Source organism: Pan troglodytes, chromosome 19, assembly GCF_028858775.2.
Source record: "Pan troglodytes isolate AG18354 chromosome 19, NHGRI_mPanTro3-v2.0_pri, whole genome shotgun sequence".
In the NCBI taxonomy this organism is placed as follows: Eukaryota; Metazoa; Chordata; class Mammalia; order Primates; family Hominidae; genus Pan; species Pan troglodytes.
In genome coordinates, this window is record NC_072417.2 from 39,320,834 (window position 1) to 39,332,666 (window position 11,833).

The 11,833-nt window shown below is 48.4% G+C and overlaps 1 pseudogene; it reads left to right on the forward strand.

Annotated features, from left to right (window-relative positions):
• Nucleotides 1-2,943: 2,943 nt before the first annotated feature.
• Nucleotides 2,944-11,360, forward strand: LOC107969211 (leucine-rich repeat-containing protein 37A3-like; annotated as a pseudogene).
• The last annotated feature ends 473 nt before the right edge of the window (nt 11,361-11,833 follow it).

Below are 11,833 nucleotides of genomic sequence, written 5' to 3' on the forward strand. Positions count from 1 at the left end.
AGGTGGTTGGGGTAGAGCTTGGTTTTATATATTTCAGGGAGGCATGAGGCATCAATCAAATACATGAAGAAATGCAATGGTTTGGTTCAGAAAGGCGGGACAACTCAAAGTGGGGGCTTCCAGGCTACAGTTAAATTTAAATATTTTCTGGTTGACAATTGGTTGAGTTTATCCGAAGACCTGGGATCAATGGAAAGGAATGTTCAGGTTAAGATAAAGGATTGTGGAGACCATGTTTTGTTGTGCAGACGAATCTCTCAGCAGAGTTCAGGGGGAAAGTAGGTTATAAAATGTTTCTTATTGGACCTAAAAGGGTGCCTGGCTTATAGTTTATTCTCTCCTGGATCTGGAAAAAAAGGAAGGAAAACAAAGGGGAAAGGGGATTGATTCTCTATAGAATGTGGATTTTTCCCACTTGAGATTTGGCAGGGCAATTTCAAGGTATGGCAAAGAAATATATTGTGGGTTAAATATTTTTTCCTTGTGCCAGAATTAGATTGAAAAGTAAGTCATGATATATAGGGTCAAATAAAACCCATCTGGTGAGAATTTATGGTTTGTAGGGCATGACTCCCTAGACCCCTTAGGTAGGAATTTGGGCAAAATAAAGAATCAGAGCTTAGTCATCAACTGTATCCGGGCAGCCTGCCTTCAGAAGTCCAGGTGAACTCAGATGAGCAAGCTGGACTTTCTCAATTCCTTCTAGAGCCTGAAACTCAAAACCCAGAGACCCTTGAAGAGATCCAGTCCTCTTAGCTCCAGCAAGAAGCCCCAGCACAGCTTCCACAGCTCCCTGAGGAGGTAGAACCTTCTTTAACCAGCAGGAGTCCCCAGCTCTGCCTTCACAGTCCCTTGAGGGGGTCGCTCTTCTTCAACAGAGCAGGAGTGCCCAGCACAGCAGCTACCTCCCTCTGAAGAAATTGTAGCTCAGCCATCAATACATCATGAGGTAAATGTCCCATTTAAAAGTTGGAGTGAAACTCAGCACTCACACTTGCCCAATGTCAAGCCAGGAACAGGCTGCCTGTCTGCCTCCAGAGCACCCCAAGGAGGTCAACTCTTCCTCAGCCCAATTAAAGGCCCCAGCTCAGACAACAGAGTTCCCTGAGGAGATGAAACCTTCTGCAACTCAGCAAGGGACTCCAGCTGAGCCTCCAGGTCCTCCTGTGGAGGTTGAACCTTCCCCCAGTGAGCAGGAGCAGCCAGCTCAGCCTTGTGAGTTTCCTAGGGGAGTTGAACCTTCTCAGACCCAGCAGGAGGCCCCAGCTCAGCTCCAGAGTCTATGGAGGGTGCAATTCAAACTCCACTGAATCATGAGGTGACAGTTCAACTTCCAGGCGAGGATCAAGCTCATTATAACTTGCCCAATGTTACAGTTAAACCTGCGGATGTGGATATTGCCATAACTTCAGAGTCTGCCAAGGAGACTGAATCTTCTCCATCCCAGCAGGAGGCCCCAACCCAGTCTCCAGAGGAGGTGGAAACTTCTGCAACCCAAGAGGAGGCCACAACTGATCCTCCAGGTCCTCCTGTGGAGGCTGACCCTTCCCGCAGTGAGCAGGAACAGCCAGCTTAGCCCTCTGAGTCTTCTGGGGAGGTTGAATCTTCTCCAGCCAAGAAGGAGACCCCAGCTCAGCCTCCAGAACATTATGAAGTCACAGTTTCACCTCCAGGTCACCATCAAGCTCAGCATTCCGGTTTGCCCAATGTCACTGTTAAGCCTCCAGATATGCAGCTCACCATAGCAACAGAGCCTACTGCAGAGGTGGGAACTTCTCCAGTCTACCAAGAGGGTACAGCTCAGCTCTCAGGGCCAGTTAATGATGTAGAACCTTCTGCCACCCAGCATGGGGGCCCACCCCTGCCTCCAGAGTCATTGGAAGAGGCTGGGCCTTTACCAGTTCAACAGGAGACTTCAGTTCAGTCTCCAGAACCTATTAAGGATCAGAACCCCTCTGCAGCCCAGCAGGAGGCTGAGCATCCACAGACCCCTGAGGAGGTTGAGTCTTCTCTAACCCAGCAGGAGGCCCCAGCTCAGACTCCAGAGCTCCTTAATGAAGTTGTAGCTCAATCTCCAGAGCATCATGAGGTAACAGTTTCTCCTCTAAGTCATGATCAAGTTCAGCCTCCAACATTGTACAATGTCACTGTTAAACCTGTGGATCACATGGTTACCATGACTCCAGATTTCACTAATCAGGTTGAAATTTTAACCCAACAGGGGGCCCCAGCTCAGCCCTTAGTGTCCCCTGAGAAGTTTCAACATTTGAAAGACCAGCAAGAGATTATAGTTCAGCAGCTAAATACCCCGAAAATGATGAACTTCCTCCAGTCCATCAAGAGCCCGCAACTCAGCTTCCAATCGAGCTCTCTTCAGACTTTGAAAGTTCACTGAATGATGGGATGATATTTTCACCTCTAGATCTGTCTTCAATATTCAGAAGTAATTCAACTTTGCCTAATACCACAGTTAAAAATGTGGATATGGAGCTTCCCATACCTTCAGCAGTCACTATGGAGGTTGAACCTTCTCCAGTCCAGCAAGACAACCCTCCTATTCCCACTGAGCAGGCTGACTTTTCTCTAGCCCAGCCTGATCTGCCTTCCCCACCTCTGCATTCTCCTGAAAAGATTGAACCTCCAGTCCAGTAAGAGGCCACAGCTCAGACTCCAGATCCTCCTAAGAAGGTAGAACCTTCTCCAGTCCAGCAAGAGTTCAAGCTGAGTCACCAGAGGCCCCTAAGGAGGTTGAACCATGTGCAACCCAGCAGGAAGCCTCAGGTCATCCTCCAAAGTCCACTGAAGAGGTCACTCCTCCACCGCAGCAGGAGATATCAGCTCAGCCATCAGAGCCACCTAAGAAGGTCGAACCATCTCCAGTCCTACAGCAGCCCCCAACTCAGCTTTTAGAGCCAACTAAAGAGGTAGAATCCTCTCCAGTCTAGCAGGCAGGCCCTGCTCAGTCTTCAGAGCCCCCTATGGTGACAGAACCCTGTCTGACCCAGCAGATAGCCCCATCTTTGCCTCCAGAGTTCCCTCAGGAGGTTGGACCATATCTAACTCAGCAGGAGGTTCCAGCTCAGATTCCAGAGCCCTCTATGGAGGCAGAACCTTCTCCAACCCAGCAGGAGGCCACAGTTCAGGTTCCAGAGCCCCCTAAGGACATAGAACTTTCAAGCCAGCAGATGGTCCCACTTCAGCTTCCATAGCCACTTAAGGAGGTTGCAGCTCAACATCCAGCTCACTATGAGGTGACAGTTCCAACACAAGCGCAGAATCAAGCTCAGCACTCAATATTAGCCAGTTTCACAGTTCAACCTTTGGATCTGGGGCTTACCATCACTCCAGAATCCACAACAGACGTTGAACTTTCTCCAACCATGCAGGAGACCCCAACTCAGCCTCCTAAGAAAGTTGTACCCCAACTTCCAGCATATCAAGAGGTAACAGCCGCAACACCAGGTCAGGATCAAACTCAGCATTCAATGTCACCCAGCATTACAGTTCAACCTTTGCACCTGGGACTTACCATAAGTCCAGAATCCAATACAGAGGTTGAACATCCTACACCCTTGAAGAAGACTATAGTTCCTCCAAACCACCCTAAGGTGACACTTCCACATCCAGGCCATGTTCAGACTCAGCATTCAAACCTGACTCAAGCCACAGTTCAACCTTTGGATCAGGGGCTTACCATCACTCCAGAATCCACTACAGAGGTTGAACCTTCTACAGCTCTGACGACTACATTTTCTTCTCCAAAACATCCTGAGGTGAGACTTCCACCTTCAGACAAGGGTCAGACTCAACTCACAATTCAACCTTTAGATCGGGGGCTTACCATCATGCCTGAATCCACTACAAAGGTTGAACCTTCTACAGCCCTGACGACTACAGCTCCAGCTCCAAAACGCCGTAAGGTGACATTTCCACCTCCAGACAAAGGTGAGGCTCAGCATTCAAGCCTGACTCAACTCACAATTCCATCCCTTACCATAACTACAGAGCCTACTAGAGGTTAAACTGTCTCCAACCATGGAGGAGACCTCATATGCCTGATGATCTGCAGTCTGATCTTCATCTACATTTTGAACCTCACTTTTGAGGTGAAAAGCTAAGCTAGGGCCTGGTTCTGGTCCCAGTCTAGCATTGGAACCACTTCTAGGAACGTTTCTTGCTGAGTCAGCTTGTCATGCAGATCCTGGTGTACATTTGGAACCTTACTTTTGAGGTGAAAAGCTAAGCTAGGGCCTGGTTCTGGTCCCAGTCTAGCATTGGAACCACTTCTAGGAACGTTTCTTGCTGAGTCAGCTTGTCATACAGATCCTGATCTACATTTTGAACCTTACTTTTGAGGTGAAAAGTGAAAGGCAATGGAAGGGTGCCGCGGACAAAAAGGGTCGAGAGGCAGGGCAAAGAAGGCAAAGGTTCCTTTATTAAGCTCTCAGGCGAGGTTCACTGGTCCGCAGGGGAGGGCCAGGGAAGTCACATTGTGTTGGAGGTGCAGCATGCTTATATGGACACTAGGTGAGGTAGGGGCAGAGTTGGGGTGGGGCAAGGGCGGAGTTAGTTAGGTTTCATTTTGATGAGTGTGACGCGCCTTAGTGGGCACACGTGCTAGCCCGGATGGCGGGAACGGGGGAGATGATGAACCCGGAAATGCTGAGTCAGGGTGGCCAAGATGGTTGCCTGTCGCCATCTTGGGGCCTTCACGGGAGTCCAAACAAAAAGCTAAGCTAGGCCCTGGTTCTGGTCCCAATCTAGCATTGGAACCACTTTTAGGAACGTTTCTTGCTGACACAGCTTGTCATACAGATCCTGATCTACATTTTGAACCTACTTTTGAGGTGAAAAGCTAAGCTAGGGCCTGGTTCTGGTCCCAGTCTAGCATTGGAACCACTTCTAGGAACGTTTCTTGCTGAGTCAGCTTGTCACAGAGATCCTGGTCTACATTTTGAACCTTACTTTTGAGGTGAAAAGCTAAGCTAGGGCCTGGTTCTGGTCCCAGTCTAGCATTGGAACCACTTCTAGGAACGCTTCTTGCTGAGTCAGCTTGTCATACAGATCCTGGTCTACATTTTGAACCTTACTTTTGAGGTGAAAAGTGAAAGGCAATGGAAGGGTGCCGCGGACAAAAAGGGTCGAGAGGCAGGGCAACGAAGGCAAAGGTTCCTTTATTAAGCTCTGGGGCAAGGTTCACTGGTCCGCAGGGGAGGGCGAGGGAAGTCACACTGTGTTGGAGGTGCAGCACGCTTATGTGGACACTAGGTGAGGTAGGGGCGGAGTCGGGGTGGGGCAAGGGCGTAGGTAGTTAGGTTTCGTTTTCCTGAGTGTGACATGCCTTAGTGGGCATGCGTGCTATCCGGGATGGCAGGAACCGGGGGAAGATAAACCCGGAAATGCTGAGTCAGGGTGGCCAAGATGGTTGCCTGTCGCCATCTTGGGGCCTTCACCAGAGTCCAAACAAAAAGCTAAGCTAGGGCCTGGTTCTGGTCCCAGTCTAGCATTGGAACCACTTCTAGGAACGTTTCTTGCTGAGTCAGCTTGTCATACCGATCCTGGTCTACGTTTTGAACCTTACTTTTGAGGTGAAAAGCTAAGCTAGGGCCTTGTTCTGGTCCCTGTCTAGCATTGGAACCACTTCTAGGAACATTTCTTGCTGAGTCAGCTTGTCATACAGATCCTGGTGTATATTTTGAACCTTATTTTGAGGTGAAATGCTGAGCTAGGGCCTGGTTCTGGTCCCAGTCTAGCATTGGAACCACTTCTAGGAACGTTTCTTGCTGAGTCAGCTTGTCATACAGATCCTGGTCTACATTTTGAACCTTACTTTTGAGGTGAAAAGTGAAAGGCAATGGAAGGGTGCCGCGGAGAAAAAGCGTTGAGAGGCAGGGCAAAGAAGGCAAAGGTTCCTTTATTAAGCTCTCGGGCGAGGTTCACTGGTCCGCAGGGGAGGGTCAGGGAAGTCCAACTGTGTTGGAGGTGCAGCACGCTTATATGGACACTAGCTGAGGTAGGGGCGGAGTTGGGGTGGGGCAAGGGCGGAGTTAATTAGGTTTTGTTTTCATGAGTGTGATGCGCCTTAGTGGGCATGCGTGCTATCCGAGATGGCGGGAATGGGGGGAAGATGAACCCGGAAATGCTGAGTCAGGGTGTCCAAGATGGTTTCCTCTCGCCATCTTGGGGCCTTCACCAGAGTCCAAACAAAAAGCTAAGCTAGGGCCTGGTTCTCGTCCCAGTCTAGCATTGGAACCACTTCTAGGAACGTTTCTTGCTGAGTCAGCTTGTCATACAGATCCTGGTCTACATTTTGAACCTTACTTTTGAGGTGAAAAGTGAAAGGCAATGGAAGGGTGCCGCGGAGAAAAAGCATCGAGAGGCAGGGCAAAGAAGGCAAAAGTTCCTTTATTAAGCTCTTGGGCGAGGTTCACTGGTCCGCAGGGGAGGGCCAGGGAAGTCGCACTGTGTTGGAGGTGCAGCACGCTTATATGGACACTAGGTGAGGTAGGGGCAGAGTCGGGGTGGGGCAAGGGTGGAGTTAGGTTTCATTTTGATGAGTGTGATGCGCCTTAGTGGGCACACGTGCTAGCGCGGATGGCGGGAACCGGGGGAAGATGAACCCGGAAATGCTGAGTCAGGGTGGCCAAGATGGTTGCCTGTCACCATCTTGGGGCCTTCACCGGAATCCAAACAAAAAGCTAGGCTAGGGCCTGGTTCTGGTCCCAGTCTAGCATTAGAACCACTTCTAGGAACGTTTCTTGCTGAGTCAGCTTGTCATATACATCCTAATCTACATTTTGAACCTACTTTTGAGGTGAAAAGCTAAACTAGGGCGTGGTTCTGGTCCCAGTCTAGCATTGGAACCACTTCTAGGAACGTTTCTTCCTGAGTCAGTCTGTCATGCAAATCCTGGTCTACATTTTGAACCTTACTTTTGAGGTGAAAAGTGAAAGGCAATGGAAGGGTGCTGCGGACAAAAAGCATCAAGAGGCAGGGCAAAGAAGGCAAAAGTTCCTTTATTAAGCTCTCGGGCGAGGTTCAGTGGTCCGCAGGGGAGGGCCAGGGAAGTCGCACTGTGTTGGAGGTGCAGCATGCTTATATGGACACTAGGTGAGGTAGGGGCAGAGTCGGGGTGGGGCAAGGGCGGAGTTAGTTAGGTTTCGTTTTCATGAGAGTGACGCACCTTAGTGCACACACGTGCTAGCCCGGATGGCGGGAACCAGGGGAAGATGAACCCGGAAATGCTGAGTCAGGGTGGCCAAGATCGTTGCCTGTCGCCATCTTGGGGCCTTCACCAGAGTCCAAACAAAAAGCTAAGCTAGGGCCTGGTTCTGGTCCCAGTCTATCATTGGAACCACTTCTAGGAACGTTTCTTGCTGAGTCAGCTTGTCATGCAGAATCTGGTCTACATTTTGAACCTTACTTTTGAGGTGAAAAGCTGAGCTAGGGCCTGGCTCTGGTCCCAGTCTAGCATTGGAACCTTCTAGGAACGTTTCTTGCTGAGACAGCTTGTCATACAGATCCTGATCTACATTTTGAACCTAGTTTTGAGGTGAAAAGCTAAGCTAGGGCCTGGTTCTGGTCCCAGTCTAGCATTGGAACCACTTCTAGGAACGTTTCTTGCTGAGTCAGCTTGTCGTACAGATCCTGATCTACATTTTGAACCTTACTTTTGAGGTGAAAAGTGAAAGGCAATGGAAGAGTGCCTCGGACAAAAGGGGTCGAGAAGCAGGGCAAAGAAGGCAAATTTCCTTTATTAAGCCCTCGGGCAAGGTTCACTTGTCCGCAGGGGAGGGCCAGGGAAGTCGCACTGTGTTGGAGTTGCAGCACGCTTATATGGACACTAGGTGATGTAGGGGCGGAGTCGGGGTGGGGCAAGGGTGGTGTTAGTTAGGTTTCGTTTTCCTGAGAGTGACGCGCCTTAGTGGGCACGCGTGCTAGCCGGGATGGCGGGAATGGGGGGAAGATGAACCCAGAAATGCTGAGTCAGGGTGGCCAAGATGGTTGCCTGTCGCCATCTTGGGGCCTTCACCGGAGTTCAAACAAAAACGTAAGCTAGGGCCTGGTTCTGCTCCCAGTCTAGCATTGGAAGCACTTCTAGGAACGTTTCTTGCTGAGTCAGCTTGTCATACAGATCCTGGTCTACATTTTGAACCTTACTTTGAGGGGAAAAGCTATGCTAGGGCCTGGTTCTGGTCCCGTTCTAGCATTGGAACCACTTCTAGGAACGTTTCTTGCTGAGTCAGCTTGTCATACAGATCCTGATCTACATTTTGAACCTACTTTTGAGGTGAAAAGCTTAGCTAGTACCTGTTTCTGGTCCCAGTCTGGCATTGGAACCACTTCTAGGAACATTTCTTCCTGAATCAGCTTGTCATGCAGAATCTGGTCTACATTTTGAACCTTACCTTTGAGGTGAAAAGTGAAACACAATGGAAGGGTGCCGCGGACAAAAAGGGTCGAGAGGCAGGGCAAAGAAGGCAAAAGTTCCTTTATTAAGCTCTTGGGCGAGGTTCACTGGTCCGCAGGGTAGGGCCAGGGAAGTCGCACTGTGTTGGATGTGCAGCTCACTTATATGGAAACTAGGTGAGGTAAGGGCGGAGTCGGGGTGGGGCAAGGGCGGAGTTAGTTAGGTTTCCTTTTCCTGAGTGTGACGCGCCTTAGTGGGCACGCATGCTAGCCGGGATGGTGGGAACGGGGGGAAGATGAACCCGGAAATGCTGAGTCAGGGTGGCCAAGATGGTTGCCTGTCGCCATCTTGGGGCCTTCACCAGAGTCCAAACAAAAAGCTAAGCTAGGGCCTGGTTCTGCTCCCAGTCTAGCATTGGAACCACTTCTAGGAACGTTTCTTGCTGAGTCAGCTTGTCATACAGATCCTAGTCTACATTTTGAACCTTACTTTTGAGGTGAAAAGCTCAGCTAGGTCCTGATTCTGGTCCCAGTCTAGCATTGGAACCACTTCTAGGAATGTTTCTTGCTGAGTCAGCTTGTCATACAGATCCTGGTCTACATTTAGAACCTTGCTTTTGAGGTGAAAAGTGAAAGGCAATGGAAGAGTTCCGTAGACAAAAAGGGTCGAGAGGCAGGGCAAAGAATGCAAAAGTTCCTTTATTAAGCTCTTGGGCGAGGTTCACTGGTCCGCCGGGAAAGGCTGGGGAAGTCGCACTGTGTTGGAGGTGCAGCATGCTTATATGGACACTAGGTGAGTTAGGGGCGGATTCGGGGTGGGGCAAGGGCGGAGCTAGTTAGGTTTTATTTTCCTGAGTGTGACCCGCCTTAGCGGGCACGCGTTCTTGCCGGGATGGCGGGAACGGGGGGAAGATGAACCCGCTAATGCTGAGTCAGGGTGGCCAAGATGGTTGCCTGTCGCCATCTTGGGGCCTTCACCGGAGTCCAAACAAAAAGCTAAGCTAGGGCCTGGTTCTGGTCCCTGTCTAGCATTGGAACCACTTCTAGGAACGTTTCTTGCTGAGTCAGCTTGTTATACAGATCCTGGTCTACATTTTCAACCTACTTTTGAGGTGAAAAGCTAAGCTAGGGCCTGGTTCTGGTCCTAGTCTTGCATTGGAACCACTTCTAGGAACGTTTCTTGCTGAGTCAGCTTGTCATACAGATCCTGATGTGCAGCAGCAAATTGCTCTGGCTCCAGGGGCAGGTCTCCAGCTGAATGTGTGCCTAGGAATGGAATCAAAGCCTCATCAAAATCTCAGTCAGTTCCTGAGGCAGAAGAGATGGGTGTGTCTTATCCAAGATTTCTCTGGCTCCAGGGGCAGGTCTCCAGCTGAATCTGTGCCTACAAATGGAATCAAAGTCTCATCAAAGTCTCAGTTCCCGAGGCAGAAGAGATGGGTGTGTCTTATCCAAGATTTCTCTGGCTCCAGGGGCAGGTCTCCAGCTGAATCTGTGCCTACAAATGGAATCAAAGTCTCATCAAAGTCTCAGTTCCTGAGGCAGAAGAGATGGGTGTGTCTTATCCAAGATTTCTCTGGCTCCAGGGGCAAGTCTCCAGCTGAATCTGTGCCTACAATGCAAACAAAGTCTCATCAAAGTCTCAGTTCCTGAGGCAGAAGAGATGGGTGTGTCTTATCCAAGATTTCTCTGGCTCCAGGGGCAGGTCTCCAGCAGAATCTGTGCCTACAAATGGAATCAAAGTCTCATCAAAGTCTCAGTCAGTTCCTGAGGCAGAAGAGGTGGGTGTGTCTTATCCAAGATTTCTCTTATGGAACAAAGTTACATCAAAGCCAATTTAAAAGCCTATGTAAAAAAAATTATTATTATTGATGCAATGTATACAAATATATAGACCAATATAATAAGTTAACTATTCCTACCATGATTTGTCTTTAGTAAAATGGGAAACTGGAGAAAAACTTATGTTTCCAAATGATTATATATCTGTGTTAGATTCTAGTCTTGCCTAATTTTTTTTCAATTTGGATTACTTTCTACAGTTTGGACCAAATTCTAATTTTTTTTATTACAAGTCTCCAAAATAATTTTTAAATTTTTTTCCTTCTTTTTTCCATTTTTCCTAATTTGGAGTCACCGAAAACTAAGCTGTGCTTTCTTAAAATCCTGTGAACTGAAGCCAGACAACTTAAACTTCAGAAGAAAATAACAGCAACCTATTTACATACATAAACCACTTTCATACCTGCCTACTGATGCATAGACTTCAGAGTAATGTGGCCTATATCAAATGTTTCCCGGATTGTTCTTTTGTTTGTTGTTGTTTTCTCTCTCTTCCTCCCACTATTTTCTCTTCACAGGACATGAGACTTAACAACCTGCTAAAAATGAGCTTTTGGGACCTACCCATCAAGGAATAAACTGTCCTCGCCATGAGAGATCAAATGAAACCTGAGACCAGAGACTTATTTTCTTGTAAAATGCTTTCTCCAACAGGTTTTTAAAAAGAAAAGGGTGGAAATGTGAAAGGAAAATATCTGTGGTCCCCAAAATCACGAAGGAAAAGTCAAGCCGGGAACTGCTTAGGGCAAACCTGCCTCCCATTCTATTCAAAGTCACTCCTCTGCCCAATCAGATAGATGCTTATCTGATTTGCCTCCTTTGGAAAGGCTGATCAGAAACTCAAAAGAATGGAACCATTTGTGTATCAGCCATCTGTGACCTGGAAGCTTCCTCCCCACTTCAGTCTTCCTGCCTTTGCTTCAAGTTGTCCTGTCTTTCCAGATGAAGCAATGTACTTCTTAACATATATTGACTGATGTCTCATGATGTCTCCCTAAATGTATGAAACCAAGCTGTGCCTGACAACCTTGGGCATATTTTGTCAAGACTTCCCTGAGGCTGTCATTGGTGCATCCTCAACCTTGGCAAAATAAACTTTCTAAATTAACTGAGACCTGTCTCAAGTTTAGGGGGTTCACAGTGGGGTGGGCAATTCAGTCTGGGAGAGAAGGCTTTAATCCGAGTGAAGAGCCCTTTGCACTACTAGCCTGCGAGGAGGCTGAACTGTCTTCCTGCCTTGACTTAACACAGCTGTTACCATAGAAATTACAGCGCCACTCTTCAGAGGTCTACCCTGTGTGCACACATGGACAAGAGGTTTAGGTTGTTAAAGTCAGCATATTAAACAATTTCCTGAAATGCGGCTGTAACTAGAACCCAGCTGACTTCCCCGACTGCCATTCTTACCTATTTTATTGCTCATTGTCTGGCACAATCAATAGCATGTGAACGCCAAGCAGGTGCTTCATCTTATTCCAGTGCCTAGAATAGGCATATGTTGCAGATTAATGGTTTTAAATGGAAGGGATTCCAAGACTCACCTCATCCAGGGGTAGATCTACTGTTATAATCAGATTTCTGA